Below are 24,364 nucleotides of genomic sequence, written 5' to 3'. Positions count from 1 at the left end.
ACTGGAATATGTCTCAACCGAACAACAAACAGCTGACATCTTCACCAAACCGTTGCCCGAGAATAAGTTTTCTCACTTTCGCAATATACTTGGATTAATTGATTTATCATAATCAGTTTTACTACTTATATGTCAGTTGTCGATTAACTTGTGTTATATATCAGTTCTTCGTTTCTAACTGATGTCAGTTTGTTATTTGTCAACTATTATGTTCAGTTCGTGATTTATTCATCAACTGTTGAGACTAACTTGTGCAGGAAGATAAAAGACAAAGATAAACTGATAAACATTTTATTCATCGAAAGAAATTAACACGGAGTACATCGAAATATTCTTCTTCAACATAAGACCTCCATTTGGTCAACCAACGGGTTAACTCTCCGGTGGAAGTCTTCAGGAAGCTATCTGAGTCAGCTATACGCTCTAGGATCCTCCGTTCCTTCTGGAGGATTAGCTGGTAGACATATTCATCTTCGAAGAGGTACACCGTATCAGCAACATGCAAGCGTTCTCGATATTTCCTTATTTTTGTCAACAGTTTGGGGGTGGTAGCCTCTCCACACTCATAAAGGAACTTGAGCCCTTGAAGCACCTCCCAGTATCGAAGGATTTTGTGGAAGACTTCATCTTCCATAGCAGTCTTCTTTTTCTCCAAAGCTGCATCCATAAACGCCTTGGCCATATCTGGAGTCTTCGAGCTACCTGCATCTGCCATTTTAGCCTTTGATTATTATTTGCTGATATAATGGAAATTAACTGAGTTATGCTTATTTATAGCCCAGGGTCAAAGAAGATAAAAGGACAAAGTCATTACGGCAGACGGTTAACCTTCTAAGCATAAGATTTTATTTGATTTGTCTTGCTTAAATTCTCGTAATGTTTATATGCATTTATTAAGGGGGAATATTGGTTTAAAAGGTTAACTGAGAAGACAGCAGTTAGTAAATCTTCAACTGAAGAGACACAGTTTTACAACTGATCGTTCAGCTGATTATTTTACTAATCTTCTCACATAAGTTAACACATTAACAAGTTTTTTATTCCAAATTTAGTGACGAGACTATTTATCAAAGCATTAAATGCTATCTTTTAACAAATGATAGGTTGAGACGTGGATCCTTTTAATCCATGTATTTTCAACACACGCTTTTACCACACGTACACACGTCTTTTAAATCAAAATTTTCTGGACTAACACGTGTCCAAGAATTTAAACAGTCACGTACATAAGTACTTTGCCCGCTCCATTTCAGTTCTTCTTCCTTACGCTTACCTACAATTCTCAGAGCAAAAGCAAATTCAAGCTTTCTTTTTCGCAGGAAATCATTCAGTTCTAATGGCAAATCAAATTCCCCCTCACATGTTGAATGCTATGGCTATCAATTTTGAATCAGTTCTATCAGTCGGAGAAGCCGATGTCAAGAACGTCTTTCTGAAGCTAGAATCAGCTGGGCTGAGAATATTTTTAGGGAAATCTTCACAGGAGATCTACCCGAAGGAACTTCAGGATTTCTACTCTAATGGGAATATCAATTCTGATGGAAGCATGATCACTACTGTCAATGGTCAGTTGTTGACCATTTCTAAAGAATCGTTTGAAGAAATGTTCTTATTGTCTTCTGATGGGCTGGCAAACCTTGCTGACGTTAAGGCATCTGATGTCGAAGAGATGCAAACTCTACTTTCTGCTGATGGACGGAAAATCAAAGTTTCTGATCCAAAGAAGGAACTGAAGCACGAATTTCAGTTGCTGGCTGATATTGTAGCCAAAGGGCTATTAGCAAAGGCATGATCATTTGCTGCACTAACCTTGGAGAAATTTCAAGCCATCACTGTTATTATGGCTGGTCGAATACTGAACTGGAAGCACCTTATCTTCAATATCTTGAAGAATATGTTTCAATCCACCAAGCAATCCAAAGGATTCGCAGTACAGCTAAGCTATTTGATGAAATTCAAAGGACTGGTGAATGATGATTCGGAGAGATCATCAAAATTCAAAGTCTTCAACGCCAAGAATGTTCAGCCATTCAAAACTAAATTGGACATCTCTCTTGATCAGTTTATGAAGATCAAAAAGGAGATTGGGACGCAGCAGGATGCTCCCAAGTCAGTAAAGAAGGGAAGAACTTTGGCTCAACTGAAAACAATCAAGAGAAAACTGATTGTCAGTGGATCAGATTCTGAGGAAACACCTATTCAATTGATTACAAAGAAACAAATTAGGACATAGAAAAACAAGCATGTAGCAATGTTGGCATCTTTCCCATCTAATAGATTAAAGCAATCAGACGCTCAACAGCCTATTCAGGCTATTCCTTTAAAAGCCGTTCCAGCTGATGTTTCAGCTAAAGATCAGTTACATCCACCAACTGATCCATCCAAAAAGGTCATCAGTACAACTGGTAAAAAGAAGGAATCAGCAAAAGTTCCAGCTCCTTCAATCAATATCAATCGACCTACAATCCTTGCTCCTGCTCGACCCAAAGGAATCAAAATTCAGGAACTAGTGGACGCTACTCACTCTGGACTGAGCATTCCACACATTCTTTCTGATGAGAAAGACAAGGGCAAGTTAATCGAAGAGCCCAGGCCATCAAATGCAATTCAGACTCACATTGACCTTATATGGGAACAGGTCAACGCCTTTGCTGAATCCAAACTGAAAATTTATAATGCTTGGACGAATTCCAGAACACATACTTTTGCCAAACAGTTGAAAAAGAATTCTAAACTGAATACATTCATCAAATTGGAAGCAACTGTTCTCAAAATGGTCAAAGCTGCTACAATTGTTCAGGCATTGGAGAGAAAGAATTATTTCTTTGATCAAATAAGATCCAAAAAGTTGGGCCAACTGATTGACAAGCTCAAAAGTAACTACATTCCTACAAGTCCAACTGCTTATAATGATCGTGATGTGCTCACTCAGTTGGACACAGATCTTATTGCTCTGCAATCGCAGATAAAGTTTTGGGAAATAGATCAGGAATTAATAATTTATGAAGACTCTTCCGAAGATGAAGAAGATGAATCGACTTCTCAGCACAAAGAGCCATCCCCAAAACAAGCTGCTGCTACAATAGTAGGGCAAATTCAGGATGTGCCACCATCTTCTTCTGTTGCTGATCCTCAACCTTACTCGGACGCTGACTTGACACTTGCTGATATCGATGAAATCATTCAGTCAGTAGCCCAAGAACTTCAAACAAATGTGCTTTAAACTCAATCAGTTGATCTTCCAACAGATCCAGCAGTTACAGATGCTCATATCCCTGTCTCTGCTGAACAAGATGTTCAAACTGATGTGCAAATTCACTCAACTGTTGAACCAAATGCAGAAAATGTTGTCACTGAGGAGGTTCAATTGCATGTTGATGAACCGCAACAAGTTTCAGTTGACCCACAATCAGAACCACCAGTCACTGATCCTCTAGCTGAAACTTCCACAGATCATCAAATCAATCAGCAGGACAGTCCATCTGCTGATCCAAATCAATCTTCTTCTCCTCCTATTCAACAAGAAGTCAGTATACAAGACGTTACAGAGCTGACACATGCTGAAACAGAGGTTTCTGACCGGACTTTGGTGATATTTGATCAATCGACCAAGGAACAAGAACCAGGGCCATCTGGACCTGTATCTCCTCATCCATCCTCAAACATGGATTTAGTCCTCGAAGAGATTCAGGACATTCAGAATAACATGTCACAAATAATGAAAGAAATCAAGGGAATTCAAAGCACTCAGCTTGCTCACTCTCTGAAGCTGAACTCCTCTAGTGAATTCAACTCAGAAAAACTGAAATCTATTCGAACAGCTGTGACCTCCATCTCTTTAGTGATCGACGAGCTTAAAAAGAACAGAGGCTTAGCTGAGAGTCTCTCCCTTACTCAAGACTCAATCAGCAAGCGAGTAGAATCTATGGAGACATTTGTCTCAAAGAAAATCGACTTGCTGCAAACCACTGTGTTGACTGCCATCAAAGATATTGCAGCTGATGTTAGGATTTTATCTCTCAAAGTCGACGTCCTTGACAAAAAGGGGGAAGCAACTAGATTGATGAAGGAATAAGAGAGGATATAACTGAAGAGACAACTATTATTAGTTGAAGATTATTTGTTTTCTTTGTACGAATCTGTACACTAGAAAAATTATTTTATCTCCAAGGATTCTCATTACTTCAGCTGATCAGTTTATTAAATTTCAAGTTTTGTCAATCACCAAAAAGGGGAAAATTGTTGGAAACTAAATTTCAGTGATTTGACAAACTAAGCATCGAAGTTATTGGACTAACTGATCAAGTTACCAGGCTTCGCAAATCGATTATCACTTGCCTAACTGATGATTAATATGCATAATATTAAAGGCAACTGATACCATCACAACTGATTTACGCAACTGAATGAGCAGTCAACTGACTGATCAGTCGAAAACCTATCAGTCGACATATTCAGCCGAAAACACTCAAGATATTATCTTTCAGCTTATCTCTCAGTTGTACACGTCATCAGTTGAGAACGACAACCGACAAATAGTACAACAGACTGCAACTAGTAGTGGAACGCCGCATTTCATAGATTGCAGTGTACAAATTTCAGAGAATATTGACGTGGCAATCAACAGATATATGAATTCAAACGTTATTTAATATTACCGTTGAGAGGGAAGCCTGTAAATAGGTGAAGAGGGCAGCTGAAAAGAACATACGAACTACTATCCTATTCAAGCTTGTTATTACTCTGCTAAAATCACAACTCGTATTCGTATATCAAGAGCTCACTCTTATCAGATTGATCACTAGCAATCAAGGCTACATTTACGAGCTTGTTAGCACTTTGAAATCTTTGTTAGATTCATTCAGTCGTGTTAAACTTCAGTCACGCACTGTGAAAGTTTTTGTGAACTAAGAGTTTCAGTTTTGACAGTGTTAAGTCCAAACTGAAGTGGGTCAGTACAAATCTTGTATTCCATCAAAGTCTTTTATTGGAAATCCTATCTTCGTGATAGGAGGGGTGACGTAGGAGTTATTCTATTCTCCAAACATCCAGAAAAAAACCGTGTGCATTTTCATTTCAGTTATTACTTTTAGTTAGCTATTCTATCTCTCAATCAGGTTACTTCCGCAACTGTTTTTCTTAGTTAAACTGATTGTTATCGACTGACCAGATACCGAGTATCAGTTTGTCACTAAACTGAACTCTATATTCGAAAAGAATACAAAATTCATGAGTGTTTATTCAACCCCCCCTTCTAAACACTTATCACCTTATAACCGATCCTTTCACAGTATGCAAAGTTATATATTCGAGAGATAGTTCGTCTGCATGGGATTCCTCTATCTATTGTTTCTGACAGAGATCTGAGATTTACGTCATCTTTTTGGAAGAGTCTGCATGCAACGATGGGGACCAAGTTATTATTCAGTACAACATTCCATCCTCAAACCTATGGTCAGTCCGAAAGAGTTATACAAATTCTAGAAAATCTACTGCAAGCTTGTGTTATTGATTTCAAAGATAGTTGGGAACCAAAATTACTTCTAGTGGAGTTCACCTACAATAATAGCTATCAATCATCAATCGGGATGGCTCCTTTAGAGGCACTTTATGGACGAAAATGTAGATCTCCTAGTCATTGGGACGAGGTTGGTGAAAGAAGAGAGATTGGTCCGGATGTGATTGAAGAGACTGCCAAGCTTGTAGTTTAAATTTGAGACAGAATGAAGACTGCACAAAGCTGACAAAAGAGTTATGCTGACAAGAGAAGAAGGAACCTAGAGTTTGCAGTATGAGATCATGTGTTTGTGAAAATATCACCTATGAAAGGTGTTATGCTTTTCGACAAGAAAGGCAAGCTTAGTCCGAGATTTATTGGTTCGTTCGAGATTCTAGAGAGGGTTGGGACACTAGCTTATAAAATGGCATTGCCACCGATGCATTTTGGAGTTCACAATGTGTTCCATATTTCGATGCTGCGAAAGTACATGTCGAATCCATCACATATACTAAACTTTGAACTTCTACAATTGACTTCAAACATGACTTATAAAGAAAGACCTGTCCAATTCTTAGCAAGGCAAGAAAGAAGACTGCGTAACAAATTCATTCCAATGGTCAAGGTCAATTGGCTGAATCACTCGGAAGAGGAAGCTACTTGGGAAACCGAGAGGGACTTGAGGAGTCGCTATCCATAGCTATTCGGTAAGTTCTAATTTAGAAGACGAGGGAGGGGGAGGAATTGTAAGGTCCAAAATTAAGACGACGTAATTCAACTGCATGCAAATCTAGGAAAATGAAAAATGACTAATTAAATGATTTTAAAGGCATAGATTAATTATGACATGCATGATTATATTTTAAATAGGATTTTGCTGTCATTTTGCATGAAAACTATATTTTTAAGGATTATTCAAGTTGCGGTCGAGGAACGGAGACCGAGAGCTGAAAAATAGAAAATATTTTTATTAAATGATTGTTTTTAATTATTTAAAATATGGTTAATGTTTTTCTTATTTATGAAAAATAAGAGTTTTGAGATGATTTTATACGCTGGTACGTAAATTTTATCGGTGTTGGTCTTTAAACAAAAATACGAACGTATTGGCAACCTGGCTAATAAATTCACAAACTTTTCTAAACAAAATTATTTTTAAAATTTTAATTAAGCATTAATGGGCCTAATTAACTCACATAATGGGCCCAAGCTTGGATTAGTGTTTGATTAAACTATTTATGTACTAAATCCTCCCCATAACTCACCAAAAACCCACGCCCCCTCCCCCACAAACCCCACGAACTATCTCATTAGAAGACACAAGCACACACGCCACTTTCAAGACGAAACAACCACGGTTTTGAAGAAAATTCATCCTAGGGTCTCCTACGTTAAAGTTCTTTGCATCGCCATCGAATATTCGTGCGTTTAAAACGCAAAGGCACACCATACATCTCCTTTTCTCATCTATCACATCATATTATTGTTTGAAATTACGTTTGTATGAAAAGCATGAAATCCTTATGAATATTTTCGTATTATTTCATACACATGTGATAAACTCATGAATTTATGTCCCAAAACATGATATATTGTTGCAAAAGGGGCTGAAATCCTAGGACATAAATAAGGGTCGAGTTTTACCCGGTTAAGGGTCCTAAAAACACACCATACAGCGTGCAAAAATGAAGGACAAAAGCTGGAACCGAAATCATGCACGTGAGGGACATATGGCACGGTTAAGGTGGAAACTTGGGGTGTGGTTTGGCTAAGCTAGACTGGGCTAGCCAGAGTCATGTATGAGTCGAGGGATGAGTCCTAGCCATGCTAGGACTCAAGCACCAGGGCTTGGAAGGAGTCCTAGCTAGTTAGGACTCCAACCCGAGATCCCATGGAATTTGCGCATGTGGTTGCAGCGACGTGCAGGGTAAATGGCTCGGCCTCGGGACTTCGGACTGGGCTAGGGTGAGTCCTTAGGGTCTTTGGAAGGTGCACAAGAGGATGGTTCAAGTTCTGGTTGGGTGGGCTAGGACCTAGCAACAAAAACGTAGAGTCCATGCTAAAGTGGGAGTCTCGGCCACTTCTTGTTTGGGGGTTCGGTTTTGGAGTTTGGATAGAATCCTATGGGTTAGCTTGGGTCCAGTAGGTTCGTAAGTGGTCTGGTAAGGGGTTGGCTCATGATAGTTTGAGCTTGGCTCGATGAAAAACCAACACGACTCAAAGATGGCTTGAACCATAGGTTTAGGGTTTTTAAATTGGAAAATAAATCGAAACATCACTCACGGGGGGCGAGTCATAGTTCACGAGGGCCAAATAATTGTTAAAAGTCTAATTTTTAAATTTAAGAATTTTATATTAAAGTTTGAAATTTTTCGTGATTAAAATGCATTAAAAACGAATAATTAAAGATAAATTAAAAAGTCTAGTATTTAAGCTAAATAAAATTTTGGAAAATTTAATTTAAGCTTAAATAATTATTTAGGACATGTTAGAGCCAATGAAATTGAGAAAAGGTCAAAAACGTGAAATTTTACGTCTGGGGTAAAACGGTAATTTTACACCCGAAAATTAGTAAACGTCATGACAGTGCTCTGAGTGCTGTTTTATATGGTAATATGATTATTTCAAATGTTTATGAAGTTTTATACGTTAAATTATGGTTTTATAATTTTTATGGAATGTTGTGATTATTTATGAATTTTTGATGAAATGATAAAGTTAAAAGTTATGTTGCACGCTTGTTTTTAAAAGAAAATGATATTAAATGAATGATTTTTTTTAAAGTGATAAAAATATGAAATATTGGAGGAGGTAAAGTAATTGTGACTATTGAGGATATGAGAATACAAATGGGGATATTGTGAGGGAAAAAGCCCAGAGGGAACCCATTTATGGGAGAAGGCCCTAGAGGGAGCCCGACGATCGTATTTCCATTCAAAGAGGATAGGCCAAAGCTCAGTTGATGGATGAGAGTGTTGCTGATGTCCCCGCCTCCCAGTACTGTTGTTACATGTAGATGGATCTATCAATTTTATGAGGAAAAAGGAAAGTCACAATTAACAATCTGAATTCAATAAAAAGGAAAAAAATATATGCTCATGATGAAAGAATATACGTAATTGAATGATGAAATGAAAAATGTTGAGGTTTAAGTTATGCATGTCATGAAAATGTTATTTTTACGTAAAAGTATTTTCACTGTTGCTTGTAGTTTTAGACGTATTATTTGTTATCAAGATTATAGTGTGTTGAGTCTTTAGACTCACTAGGTATAATGGATTCATGTGATTATGATGTTAATGTTACTGCAAGCTCTTGATGGTTGACCTGACTGGTCTGAAGGTGTACATAAACCGAGGACCAGCGCTTCTACTTTTCCGCACTTATGATTTAAGTTTATGATTTACGTTAAAGATTTTGAAGACTGTTTATTTATGCTTTTTGAGTGGTTTTTGAGAAGATGATACTCTTAGCAATATTTGAAAAGATTATTTTTAGGTTTAGTTAAACGTTTGACGATTTCATGTTTTGAGATATTTCCTTTGATTTTAAAATACTAATTAGTTGTTTTATTTTAAAATGGTGCAAAATATTTTATATACTTTATTAAGTAGTTCGGCCGATTTTAATTGGAAGAAAAGAAAATTTCTAGTACTTTTTAAAACAAAACGAATAGCAGACGTTTCAGTTATTCAGTTTTATAAAGCAAAAATAAAAGCCCAAACCCTACCATTTATTTATAAAATAGTGCACGCCCACCTCTCCTCCACACACAAGACTCCTAGCACTCATATTCATGGCACACACTCGAGAATTTGAGGGAGAAGCTTCGATTTTTCAAGGGTTTTCAAGCCAAGGTCGTTCGTCGTCAGTCTTCGCAATCGTCAATGTCTATCCGTAAGTAAATTATGAAAAGAAACGCCATATTTCTTTTCTTTTCTCATCTATCACACCCTGATATGTATTAAATATGAATTTGCATGATAAACACGATACACTTTTATTTATTTTCGTTTTTGTGCCAAGCATGAATTTTTTTGGCTTTGTTTTTTATCCAAAACTTGGTGATTTCATACAAAAAGGGGCTTCCATGATTAGGGATTGAATTTGTGTAGTTTTTACACGTTTTAAAGGGTTCTAGGATGCACTTAAATCGAAGCACACGTAAACGAACAAGCTGGAACCAATTATTCATGTTTTATTGATCAAGGGACTCGGTATAAGGGATTACCGTGCATGTCTTGGCTTTTGCTAGAAAAGGGCTGGGCTAGGGTCAGGGTTGGGTCAGGGAAGGAGTCCTAGCCATGCTAGGACTCGAAAAAAGCGGCTGGGTGATAGAGGTAATATTAACGTGTTTTAATGCATTGTGTGAGTCGTAGTTTGCATCGTTCTGGGTTATATGGAGTTTTCATTCTGTCTATTTCTTCTTATTTAATTCCATTTGATCACCGCTCACCAGAAGTTATGTTAATGTGCAGAAAAATGGAGAAAAATCAACTGAAAGAGAAGGCTGGGGACAGAAGTTGTCGTGCTTTGATCCGTCCCAGCGTGAGTGCAGAAAAAAACGAGTGCCAAGCAGAACACCTCGCGCTAGGGCGGTCAAACTTTACCGCCCCAGCGCGAGAGGCTGCGGAAGACACTAGCAGTACAGAAGATCGCGCGCTGGGGCGGGGAAACTTGACCGCCCCAGCGCGACTCAAAAAAAAGAAAAGTTTCCTATTTGGATTTTATTCAACTTGGAAGGTGGAAGGCAAAAGGAAAAAACCCTAGGCACGAAAAAGAATCATCATTCAGCAACCAAGGAGTCTAGAGAAGGAGAAAAGCTTGGAGCAATTGCTTGGGGTTGAAGATTTAAAGATTTCCGGGCACCGTTCTTCGCAGATCTCGTCTCGTCTAGTATTTCTTATTTAGAATTTATCGTTTAAACCTTGTGTTGTTTATTTTCACTATGAATTCGAGTAGCTAACTTAATTATTTGTTGGGAATTAAGGGGATCCTACCCCGAACTTTGATTTGATTAATTCCGATGTTGATGTTGATTTATTCTTGATTACACTACTGTCTTTCAGTTACAATTATTAAAGTGTAGCTAACTTTAATAATATTCTCATATCGTGAGTGAGTTTGAGAGAATAGCTTGTGATAGGATCGAGTGGTATAGTCCATGGATCTACAATTTACATAGAAATATGAAATTGGACACATGTTGACAGTTATAGTCCTAAGGGTCGAAAACTAGGGGATTTCATTGATCGATATGCGATTCACTCTTGATAAATAATTAAATACATTTAATTACTTCATTGAGTAGAATTAGTTTGGCATAGCTTGAGATGACATGTTCAATTGAATAGGAAATCATGTCGTAAGCATAAATCACTATCGAACGAATTAATTAATTAACGAGGGGTAGGTGAACCAATATTTCCAACAAATTCATTTCTCATTGAAATTTAATTAATTGGTCTAGATTCTATATCTCATTATTTAAGTCTTGAATTTTATCTTTGAGTTTTATTTAATTTTAGTAGACATACACAACCATTCAAACTTTCGTTGCTAAAGATTTGATAACTGGAAATAATAATTGTAAAATACAGTCTCCAGTGGAACGATACTCTACTCTCGTACATCATACTATTACTTGACATCGTGCACTTGTGATTAATTTTTGAGCTTACGAAACCATATTTTTATTGAGGATTCCACAGTGCAAGTTTTGCTCGATCACTAGGAAAGAGTCCTAGCAAGTTAGGGCTCCACCCGAGAGGAGGCGCGCATGTGCAGTTGCGGCGCTTGGGTTTGTGGCTCGGCCAGAGGGGTTAGGGCTGGGCTAGGCTAGGTCCCTAGAGTCCTAAGAGGGTGCACAAGGGCCTAGGTCAGGGGCTGGCTCGGTGTTTGTGGTCCTAGCAACAAAAAACGTAGAGTCCTAGTGCCTTAGGAGTTCTTGGCCGCTACGTCTACTGGTGTAGGGGCTTCGGGCGATGGTTATGGTTTGAGTCCTAGGGGTTCTAGTGGTCCAGAGGGTTCATGACTGATCTAGGGGAGGTCTGGTCCGAAGATGGCTCGGGGTGGCTCGAGCTTGGCTCGGTGAAAAGCATGAATGTATTGTGGGTTGTTAGCTTGGTTCGAAACTTAGGGTTGTAAGGGCTAGGTTTAAAAACGTGATCCAACGGGGGTCGAAAAATGGTCCACGATGGCTAAAATAAATTGTTGGAAACTAAATTCCGGCGTTTGACAAAATATGAACCAACTGATACGCGCAATTCAGCAACTGGACTTAACAACTGAAATCAGCTGATCTAATAAAAAAACTGATCAGTTGGAAACCAATCAGTTGATACATTCAGCCGTATGCTTTTAAGCTAAGCATCCTTCAACTAAACATTTCTTGGGAAAGAACATTCAACCAACAAAGAGACATAGAAGACTGCAACTGAATATGAAACGCCGCACTTCAATCAGTACAGCTTAGAACAACCCATTTCGGCTAAAGCAGTTAAGACTCCGCATTACAATAAATGAAGCAAACAATGCCCAAGAAATAATGAATTGGCAATCAACGGATACAAAGATTCAAATATATCTCAAGTTACCGTTGGAAGGGAAGCTTATAAATATGACAGAAGAACAGCTGAATAATAAAGAAGATCACTCTACTCAAAGCTTGTTGTTACTCTGCCAAAATCTTATCTCACTCTTGGTTTATTCGTAGCAGTCAAGGCTACAATTTGAGCTCACTAGCACTTTGTAATAATCGTTAAATTCGATAGGGCTAAGATCTGTTACGCACTGAGAACATTTTGTAACACTAAGAGTTCCAGCTTTTGGCAGTGATAAGTGCAAACTGAAGTGGGTCAGTACAAATCTTGTATTCGATCAAAGTCTTTTAGTGGAAATCCTATCCTTGAGATAGAATGGGTGACATAGGAGTAATTGAAATCTCCGAACATCCAGAACAATCCTTGTGTATTTTATTTCAGTTTTGTATTCTATCATTCAGTCAGTTACTTTCCGCAACTACTTTAGTTTAACTGATTGTCATTGACCAGCAAGATTCCGAGAATCAGTTTGTCACCAAACTGAACTCAAAATTCGAAAAGATCAGTTTTAATTGTGAGTGTTTATTCAACCCCCCTTCTAAACACTGTTGATACGTTAATCGATCCTATCAAGTGGTATCAGAGCGGTTGAATCTTGTTCTTGAATACTTTTGATCTATGAAATTACTAGCATGACTTCATTCAACAAAATTCCTATGTTCTCCAGAGAAGAATTTGATGATTGGAAAATCAGAATGCAGGCTCATTTAGCTGCACAAGATGATGACATGTGGTATGTCATAACTGATGGACCCATGAAGATTCTAAAAACAAATACAACAGTTGCCATAATAGAAGGGGCACCACAAAGAATAGAAAAGCCCAGAGATGAATGGACAACTGAAGATAAAAGAAAAGCAAATCTTGATAATGTGGCTAAAGACATTCTGTACAAAACGCTGGACAAAGTAACCTTCAGCAAAATAAAGATGTGTAAGACAGCCAAAGAAATTTGGGAAAAGCTGATCCAGCTGTGTGAAGGAAATGATCAAACCAAAGAAAATAAACTTTTTGTTGCTGTTGAAAAGTTTGATAACATCAAAATGAAAGCAGGAGAATCAATGCACGAGTATGATGAAAGAGTAAGCAGTATCATCAATGAGTTAAATGCACTTGGAAAAGTGTATACCAACAAAGAGATTGCATTGAAGGTAATGAAAGGTCTTCCCAAGGAATGGGATGTCAAGACCATGGCAATGAGAGAGTCCAAAGATCTGAACCAGATTGAACTTCATGATCTGTTTGCTGATTTAAAGGCTTATGAATTTGAGCTGCAGACCAGAGAAGGAGAACCATCTACCCCTGCAGCCACAACTGCTCTAGCTGCTGTCAGAACAGAACCAATCAGTTCAGTCGAAAAATCTGCTGATCAGTTGAGTAGTGAAGCTATGTCATTGTTCATCAAAAAATTTGGAAGGTTCATGAGAAAGAATCTAGGAAACTTCCAGAAGCCATGCCAAAGGAACAGCTCCAAAGATGAATCAAATGCCTGCTACAACTGTGGCAAATCAGGTCACTTTATTGCTGATTGTCCTAAACCCAAGAAGGACAGTCAAGGCTCAACTGATAGAAGAAAGAAATCATATGAACACAAAAGAAGACCCAAGGAAGATAAGAAGTCCTTCAGAAAGAAACATGAGGTAATCTTAGCTGAAGAAAACAAATCTAAATGGGCAGAAACTGACAGTGAGGAGTCAGAACCAGAACGCTCATGCAGCTCTAGTGATGATGAGGAAGTCAAGTGCTTGATGGCTAATGATGCAAAAGAAGAATAATCTAGCCAACAGGTATTTGATTTCAGCTCAACTGATTTCACACGAGAAGAACTCATTCTAACACTACATGACATGGTAAATGAGTATCAAAAGCTTGCATCATCATTTGAAAAAATCAAAGCAAAGCAAACTGATCCCACAGACAATAAAACCTAAAACTGATGAATTAGTTGATGGCTTGAGTCTAAAAAGGGAAATTGCTGAGTTAAAATCAGAGAGAAACAAAAATCAGTCATTAATCCAGAAGTTGATTCTTGAAAACTCAAAACAGACTGAGCTCATTCAGTCTTGGAACAAGTCATCTACTGCACTGAATGAGATGCAGAATTCACAAAAATCAGTTTCTGATAAAACTGGTTTAGGGTTCAACACTCAAGGAGAAATGTATCCAAATGATACTCAACCAAAGCTTAAAACAGACAAAGGGAAATACATTCACTTTGTCAAAACAAAAGTGTTACAAGAACAAATTGAGCCCAGTAAACTGATTGAGCAACCTACTAAGAATATGAACAAGGCTAGAAGATATGGGATTGGTTATAATAAAAAATTCTCAACCGATTCACAAAGTCAGTCATCAAAGAGGTTTCACAAGAACTATTCGAATAGCTATTTCAATTACTATAACTGCAAGCCAGTTCAGAAGAGATATAGACTGAACAATCAGTTGAATAAAGCTAAAACACATATTGTATCATCTGTACACTACACACCAAGCACACAAAAGCCGAGAAAAATCATTTGGAATTCAGCTACTGGAAAGTCTGTTAGACTAATCCAAGTGTGGGTTCCTAAGGGACTAATCAGTTCAGGACCCAAATAGATATGGGTATCAAGTTATATTATGTGTGTGATTGCAGGTAACAGGTACAAACAAGAACTCAATATGATATTTGGACAGTGGATGTTCGCGACATATGACAGGAGATGCAAGTGCGTTATCTCAACTGATCAAATACAGTGGTCCAAACATCAGTTTCGGGGACAATTCCAAAGGTAGAACTGTGGATAATGGTAAGCTTATCCATGGTAACTTTACTTTTAAAGATGTTCTATTAGTAGAAAACCTGAAGGATAACTTGATTAGCATCAGTCAGTTATGCGACAGTGGATTCTCAGTACAATTTGACAAAAACTCATGTTCAGTCAAAACTTCAACTAATGAAATCATACTAACTGGCAAACGTTGTGGAAACACATATAAAGTCAGTTGGAATGATCAAACTTATGCACCAGTTTGTTTTATTGCTTCCAAATCGTCTAGAAACTGGTTGTGGCATAAGAGACTAAATCATTTAAACTTTAAAACCATTGCCTATCTGAGTAAACATGAACTTGTAACTGGTTTGCCCAAAATAGACTTTTCAAAAGAAAAACTTTGCTCAACATGTCAGTATGGTAAACAAGTACGATCCTCATTTAAAAACAAGGGCTGTAAATCTTCATCCCGATGCTTAGAACTGTTGCACATGGATCTCTTTGGTCCTATACCAGTCATGAGCTTAGGAGGAATGAAATACACCTTGGTAGTCGTAGATGATTTTTCAAGATTTACTTGGGTTATTTCTCTCAAATCTAAAGACCATACTGCTTTGCAACTAATAAAGCTCTTCAAAAGACTTTTAAATGAAAAATCAGTTGGAATTGATCGAATCAGATCTGATCGAGGAACTGAATTCATCAATCAAACTCTTTCAAATTTCCTAGAAAATGCTGGAATTAAGCATGAGCTCTCAGCAACCAGAACTCCTCAGCAAAATGGTGTAGCTGAGAGAAGAAATCGGACTCTTAAAGAAGCTGCTAGACGATGCTTGCTGATTCTGGTATTTCTCAAAGATTTTGGGCAGAGGCAGTAAATACTGCGTGTTACACTCAGAACAGATCAATGATTAATAAAAATCATATGAAAACACCATATGAGATCTAGCATGGAAGAAAAAGTATAATTACTTATTTCAAAATATTCGGTTGCAGATGTTTTATTCTTGATAATGGTAAAAATTATTTAAAAGCGTCTGATGCTAAATCTGCAGAAGGAATATTTCTTGGATACTCATCAGTTAGTATAGCTTATAGAGTCTTCAACAAGAAAACCCTAAATGTTGAAGAATCTGCTCATGTTGATTTCGATGAAACTGAACTAACTGATAAGCCAATTGATCAAGTTGAGCTAGTTGATCGATACAGATATCAGTTTTGAAGATGATGACATAAATGAAAGTCATGGCAATCAAAAACATACTTCAAACACCTTGAACAAGAAGTACTGGACCAATCAGATGTGCAGGAAGTCGTTGCTGATGATCAGTTGATAGAGCATAATGATAATATCCAAATACCAGTTGACGAAGCACCAACTGAGACTGAAAACTATGTTCAGTTATCAATTGAAGAAATTGCTGATGCAACAAATACTGAGTACAGATGGAGAAAATCACATCCACCTGAACTGGAAATAGGAAATCCATCTGATCCAGTAAGAACTCGCAATCAAATGCTAAATTTATTTATCTATTCAGCTTTTGTTTCACAACTAGAACCGAAGAAAACTGATGAAGCTCTTGCTGATCCTAACTGGGTAAATGCAATGCAAGAAGAGCTAAATCAGTTCACTTATAACAATGTTTGGAACTTAGTTCCAAGACCAATTTCAAAAACTATTATAGGTACAAAAAGGGTATACAGAAATAAACTGAACGAGGATGGTTCAGTTGGACGCAACAAAGGAAGATTAGTGGCACAAGGATATAGGCAAGAAGAAGGAATTGACTATGATGAGACGTATGCTCCAGTTGCAAGACTAGAAGTAATCAGAATTTTTCTCGCTTATGCATCACACAAGAACTTCAAGGTCTATTAGATGGATGTAAAGAATGCATTCCTCAACGGTCAACTACAAGAGGAAGTATATGTTGAACAACCCCCAGGTTTTGTAAATCACAACTTTCCTGATCATGTATCTCATTTGAACAAATCCTTATATGGTCTTAAACAAGCTCCCAGAGCTTGGTACGAAACTCTTTCAAAATTTCTAAGTGATCATGATTTTTCTGTTGGATCAGCTGATAAGACCTTGTTCAAATTTGCTAAGAATGATCACATTTTATTAGTTCAAATTTATGTTGATGATATCATATTTGGGTCAACTAATCTCAAATTATGCGAAAAGTTTGCTAAGCTAATGCAGGATAAGTTTGAAATGAGCATGATGGGTGAACTGACATTCTTTCTTGGACTGCAAGTGAAGCAACTGGAGACTGGTATATTCATCAGTCAAACTAAATATACAAAGGAGCTGCTGAAGAAATTTGGCATGGAATCATGTTCAGCTGCAAATACTTCCATGAGCTCATCAGTCAAATTGGACACTGATCAAGGGGGAATATCAGTTGAGGCGACATTATATCGAGGTTTAATAGGTTCATTGTTGTACTTAACTGCCAGTCATCCTTATATTGTATTTGTTGTCTGTATGTGTGCTAGATTTCAAGCAAATCCTAAGCAATCACATTTCTCAGCTGCTAAAAGAATTTTGAAATATCTTAAGGTTACACAAAATGTTGGGTTATGGTATTCTAAAGACTCTACTTTCAATTTAGTTGGATATTCAGATGCAGATTATGCAGGATGTAAGCTTGATTGTAAAAGTACAAGTGGATCTTGTCAGTTTCTAGGAGACAGACTGATCTCTTGGTTCAGCAAAAAACAGACATCCATAGCTACCTCAACAACTGAAGCAGAATACCTTGCTACTGGTAGTTGTTGTGCACAACTGATCTGGATCCAGCAAAAACTGAGAGATTATGGAGTAATTACAAATGAATCGCCCATATTTTGTGACAATACGAGCACAATTGCCATCACCTATAATCCAATTCTTCACTCAAGGACCAATCATATAGATGTCAGGCACCACTTCATTAGAGATCATGCTTTGAAGTAGAACATTAGACTGGAGTATATTTCAACTGAGCAACAAGCAGCTGACATCTTCACCAAACCATTACCCGAGACTAAGTTTTCTTACTTTCGCAATATTCTTGGTTTAATTGACTTGTCTTAAAATTATTATTGATGCTGTTTTACTAATAAAATTCTTTGCAGAAAATAAGAATACAACAATAAATTGGAAATGATATTTTATTAAGAATAAAATCGATTCCATCTTACAGAAGATAACTTAGGACCAACTGAATCTTGCCATTCTGTAATCCAATTATTCAACTCATAAATTCGGATTCTAGAAAATAATTCAGTTGTAGAAATATTCTCAATCACATGCCATTCCTTCCATAGCATTGCTTGTAACAGAACATTGTCATCAACCAGGTCTGTAACATGCCTGACTTCAAAACGATCAATGTATTTTCTTGCTGTTGCTGCTTGAGCACGAGAAGGAGCAGCACCGCTACTACTTATCCTCTGCAAATCATGAATTTTGAACCATGTTGACATCACTTTCGTCAAGACATATTCCTCCATCGTTTTCTTCAACTCTTCTAAATAAGGACTTAATTGTTCAGTAACTTGAACATGCGTACTGCTGCATGAATCAGAATTACTTGAATCCGACATATTGAACTGTTATTGTCTCATATTTTATCTCTCTCGTCTTATTTATAGACAAATGACATTAAATGTTGAAGAAACCAAAGAGTCTCAATTCGACCGAAGCGTTTTTCTCATTTACCCAGGCTTCTTATTTAACAGTTGTTCATTATCAACTGATATCAGTTTGTCATTTATTACTTAATGCTTAACTGATTTCAGTTCATAGTCAACTTATATAAGTTAGTCTTTCATCAGTTCATCTGTTTAAGTTCACAATTCATATATAACAACTGATGAAATTTATCATTTGCAATAAAGAGAAAAACAAAAATAAGCTCATATAAATAATTCATTCCACCATAAACGTTTGCACGGATTACATCATCATATTTTTCCTCTATAACAATTATCCACATTTTAAACCAAATGGATAAAGGTGCGGTAGATTTCTTGACAAACCTCTGAGAAACAGCTATGCGATTAAGGATTTTCAGTTCCTTTCGAAGCATTAGCTGATAGATATGACCATCCTTAAAGATGTCCACCCACACAGCTATGTTCAAGTGCTCCCGCAATCCTTTCAACTCTGTCACCAGTTCGGGAGTGCTAGCCTCTCTAGTATTATACAGGAACTCAAGCTTCTGTAACTTTTCCCAGTAGTGAAGACTCTTATAGAAGAATTCATCTTCTATAACAGCCTTCCTGGTCTCCAGAGCAAACGGCGAAGCACTCGAGCTACTCGTATCTGCCATTCTTTTTGTCTTGAATATTTTCACCAAAATGACTGAAACTAACCGTGTTACTTCTAATTATAGCCGAAAATCATGGAAGCTGAAGGGCCGTCAACGTTTCAGCAAACGATAATCTTTCTGACCTTTAAATTTATTTTTATATCCTCACTTTAATTATTCTATGCACCGATTAAGGGGGAATATCAGTTTTTAAGAGGTTAACTGAGAAGACAAATGTTAGTAAACTCTCAACTGAAAGGACACAGTCTTACAACTGATCGTTCAGTTGGGTATTTCACTAAACTTCTCACATAAGTTAACTAATTAATCATATTATATTCCAAATCAAGTGATGTGACTGTCTGATATCTAATGATGAATCTTATTTTAAAAAAAATGTGGAAGCATTTGAACCGTTTAAATTGTACACACGCTTACAGCACACGTTTTTATTCAAAATTTTGATGGACTGACACGTGTCCAGAATTTAAACAGGTCACATACATATAAATATTTCCCGCTTCAATTCAGTTTCTTTCTTACGCGTACATCATCTCACAGAGCAAACTCATACACTCAGAGCTTGAATTTCGCAAAATCTCAGATTTCCTTACTCTCAGCAATGGCAAATCAGATCCCTGCTCATATATTGAATGCTATGGCTATCAACTTTGAATCAGCTTTATCAGTCGAAGAAGTAAATGTGAAAAATGTATTTCTGAAGCTTGAATCAACTGGGCTGAGGATATTCTTGGGGCAATACTCGCAGGAGATTTACCCAAAAGAACTCCAGGACCTCTACTCAAAATGGATATATCAACTCTGATGGAAGCATCATTTCCACCATTAATGGTCAGTTGGTGACCATTTCTGAAGATTCTTTCGGAGAAATCTTTTCATTACCTTCTGATGGACTGGTATACCTTGCTGATGTTAAAGCATCAGATATTGAAGAAATGCAAACCGCACTCTCTGCTGATGGACGGAAAATCAAAGTTTCTGATCCTAAGAAGGAACTGAAGAATGAGGTTCAGTTGCTGGCTGATATCGTAGCCAAAGGGCTAATGGCTAAGGCAGGATCGTATGCCGCCCTGACTTTGGAAAAGTTTCACGCTATTACGGTTATTATGGCTGGAAGAAAATTCAACTGGAAGCAACTAATTTTCAGTATCTTGAAGAATATGTTTTCCTCCACCAAGCAATCCAAAGGATTTGCAGTGCCGTTGAGCTATTTGATGAAAGTCAAAGGGTTGGTGGCTGATGATTCGGACCGATTATCTAAATTCAAAATTTTCAATGGGAAGAATGTTCTGCCACCCAAGACTAAATTAGATATCTCTCCTGATCAGTTCGTGAAGATCAAAAAGGAGATTGGAATGCAACAGGCTGCTCCAAAATCAGTTAAACTGACCAAGACATTGGCTCAACTGAAGACAGTTAAAAGAAAACTGATTATCAGTGAATCCGATTCCGAGAAGACGTCCTCTCCAAAAGTTGCCAAGAAACCAAGAACACAAAGGACAAAATTACCAACCACAGTAGAATCTATTCCTACTGAAAGGCTGAAATCTTCGGATGCCCAACAGCCTATCAAAGCAGTTCCTCTGAAGATCATCCCACCAGAAATCTCAGCTGGTGCAAAAAAGGAAACAGTTAGGATCAAAGCTTCTCTAATTCATATCAATCGTCCCGCTGTTCTAGCACCTGCCAGACCCAAAGGTATAAAGATTATAGAACTTGTGGATACTACTCGTACTGGATTGGAAATTCCACACATCCTCAGTACTGAAAAAGGCAAGGGCAAATTGATTGAAGAGCCCAGACCATCCAATCCCATTCAAACTCATATTGACCTTGTTTGGGAACAGGTTAATAATTTTGCAGCATCAAAACTTCAATCCTATGATGCCTGGACCGCTTACAAAACTCAGATTTTTGCTAAGCAGCTGAAAAAAAAATCCCAGCTGAACAAGTTTATCAAACTGGAAGCAATTGTCCTCAACATGGTTAAAGCTGCCACAATTGTTCAGGCTTTGGAGAGGAAAACCTATTTTTTGACCAAATTCGAGCTAAGAAGCTATCTCAACTGCTTAAGAAATTGAAGGCAAACTACATTCCCACCAATCCAACTGCTTATAATGATCGAGCTGTGATCACTCAGCTAGATACAGATCTTACTAGCTTGAAAGCTCAGATAAAAGTGTGAGAAATGTATCAGGAGTTAGTTCTTCCTGAGGAAGCCTCTGAAGAAGAAGAAGAAGAATCCTCCTCTCAGCAGAAAGAGCCACCCTCAGAACAACCTATTGTTACAACTGAAGAAACAGTTCAGGATGTGCCACAATCATATGCTGTGGAACATCAGCTGTACTCTGAAGCCGAGTTGAATTTTGCCAACATTGATGAAATTATTCTAAGCAGTGGTGACAGAATCTGTTATTAATGAACCTTTATCAGTTGATCACTCCGCTGATCAAGCAGCTGAAGAGAATACCATCTTAACTGAAGAGCCAGTTAAGGCCTTCATTTCTTAACCAAATGATCCAAGAATGATGTCGGCTCAATCACCTAGATCAGCCAAATTGCTGAGAATCTGGAGGCTCTGTTGCCTACTTCTGACAATCCTCCAACTAAAAAGTCAGCTCGAATCTCAGATGACTATCAAGCAGAAGCATCAGTTCATGACTCACTAGCTGAAGATCTTGCAAACTCTCACATTCAGCAGGAAAGCTCAAATGCTGAACAACATCAGTCTTCACTTCATCTGGTCCAAGTGGCAGTAACTGAAACAGATGTTTCAGAACCGAATATTGCTGAAACAATGATATCTGAAAGAACCATGGTGGTTTTTGATCAAGTCTCACAGGAAGCTGGAGCGTCGGATCAGCCAAATCTTAACTCCGCCTAAGATCTTGATTTTGTTCTTGCAGAAATTCAGGAAATTCAGCATTATATACATAGAGTGATTAATGATCTGTACAAGATTCAGCATACTCAATTAGAGCATTCTTTGAAGCTAGAACATTCTGAGGCATTCAACTCAGAGAAACTAAAAGCAATTCAAGAAGCCTTAAACTCTCTGTTTCAATCAATGGAAGCAATTAAGAAGAAAAAAGGTTTGGCTGAGAGTCTCTCCATCACTCAAGACGTTATCAGCAAACGAGTTGAACATCTAGAGACGCTTGAAGATGTTCGGAAATTCTCATTGAAGATGGAGTTGTTTGACAAAAAGGGGGAAGAGATCAAAGAGATTCTAGAACAACAAAAGAAATCTTCTCGTTGAAGAAAAATCTCTACAGATTCGTGTAGTCCATTATTCAGTTGATCAATCTCTTATTTTATCTACAATGAGTTCAGACGTTCAGTTATTATTTACTTAGTTTTGTCAAACACAATAAAGGGGGAAATTGTTGGAAACTAAATTCCGGCGTTTGACAAAATATGAACCAACTGATACGCGCAATTCAACAACTGGACTTAACAACTGAAATCAGCTGGTCTAATAAAGAAAACTGATCAGTTGGAAACCGATCAGTTGATACATTCAGCCGTATGATTTTAAGCTAAGCATCCTTCAACTGAACATGTCTCGGGAAAGAACATTCAATCGACAAAGAGACATAGAAGACTGCAAGTGAATATGAAACGCCGCACTTCAATCAATACAGCTTAGAACAACGCATTTCGACTAAAGCAGTTAAGACGCCGCATTACAATAAATGAAGCAAACAATAGCCCAAGAAATAATGAAGTGGCAATCAACGGATAAAAAGATTCAAATATATCTCAAGTTACCGTTGGAAGGGAAGCTTATAAATATGACAGAAAAACAGTTGAATAAAAAAGAAGATCACTCTACTCAAAGCTTGCTGTTACTCTGCAAAAATCTTAGCTCACTCTTACTTGGTTTATTCGTAGCAGTAAAGGCTACAATTTGAGCTCACTAGCACTTTATAATAATCGTTAAATTCGATAGTGCTAAGATCAGTTACGCACTGAGAACATTTTGTAATACTAAGAGTTTCAGCTTTTGGCAGTGATAAGTCCAAACTGAAGTGGGTCAGTACAAATCTTGTATTCGATCAAAGTCTTTTAGTGGAAATCCTATCCTTGAGATAGAAGGGGTGAGGTAGGAGTAATTGAAATCTCCAAACATCCAGAAACAATCCTTGTGTATTTTATTTCAGTTAGTATTCTATCTTTCAGTCAGTTACTTTCTGCAACTACTTTAGTTTAACTGATTGTCATTGACCAGCAAGATTCTGAGAATCAGTTTGTCACCAAACTGAACTCAAAATTCGAAAAGATCAGTTTTAATTGTGAGTATTTATTCAACACCCCTTCCAAACACTCTTGATACCTTAATCGATCCTAGAACATTCAACCGACAAAGAAACATAGAAGACTGCAATTGAATATGAAACGCCGCACTTCAATTAATACAGCTTAGAACAACGCATTTCGGCTAAAGTAGTTAAGACGCCGCATTATAATAAATGAAGCAAACAATGCCCAAGAAATAATGAAGTGGCAATCAACGGATACAAAGATTCAAATATATCTCAAGTTACCATTGGAATGGAAGATTATAAATATGACAGAAGAAGAGCTGGATAAAAAAGAAGATCACTCTACTCAAAACTTTCTGTTACTCTGCCAAAATCTTAGCTCACTCTTACTTGGTTTATTCGTATTAGTAAAGGCTACAATTTGAGCTCACTAGCACTTTGTAATAATCGTTAAATTCGATAGTGCTAAGATCAGTTACGCACTGAGAACATTTTGTAATACTAAGAGTTTCAGCTTTTGGCAGTGATAAGTCCAAACTGAAGTGGGTCAGTACAAATCTTGTATTCAATAAAAGTCTTTTAGTGAAAATCCTATCCTTGAGATAGAAGCGGTGACGTAGGAGTAATTGAAATCTCCGAACATCCAGAAACAATCCTTGTGTATTTTATTCCAGTTTTGTATTCTATCTTTCAGTCAATTACTTTCCGCAACTACTTTAGTTTAACTGATTGTCATTGACCAGCAAGATTCCGAGAATCAGTTTGTCACCTAACTGAACTCAAAATTCGAAAAGATCAGTTTTAATTGTGAGTGTTTATTCAACCCCCCTTCTAAACACTCTTGATACGTTAATCGATCCTATCAAGTGGTATCAGAGCAAACAGCGAACCACTCGAGCTACTCGTATCTACCATTCTTTTT

Source organism: Primulina tabacum, chromosome 4, assembly GCF_025594145.1.
Source record: "Primulina tabacum isolate GXHZ01 chromosome 4, ASM2559414v2, whole genome shotgun sequence".
NCBI classification, from domain to species: Eukaryota; Viridiplantae; Streptophyta; class Magnoliopsida; order Lamiales; family Gesneriaceae; genus Primulina; species Primulina tabacum.
This window is presented reverse-complemented; position numbering follows the sequence as displayed.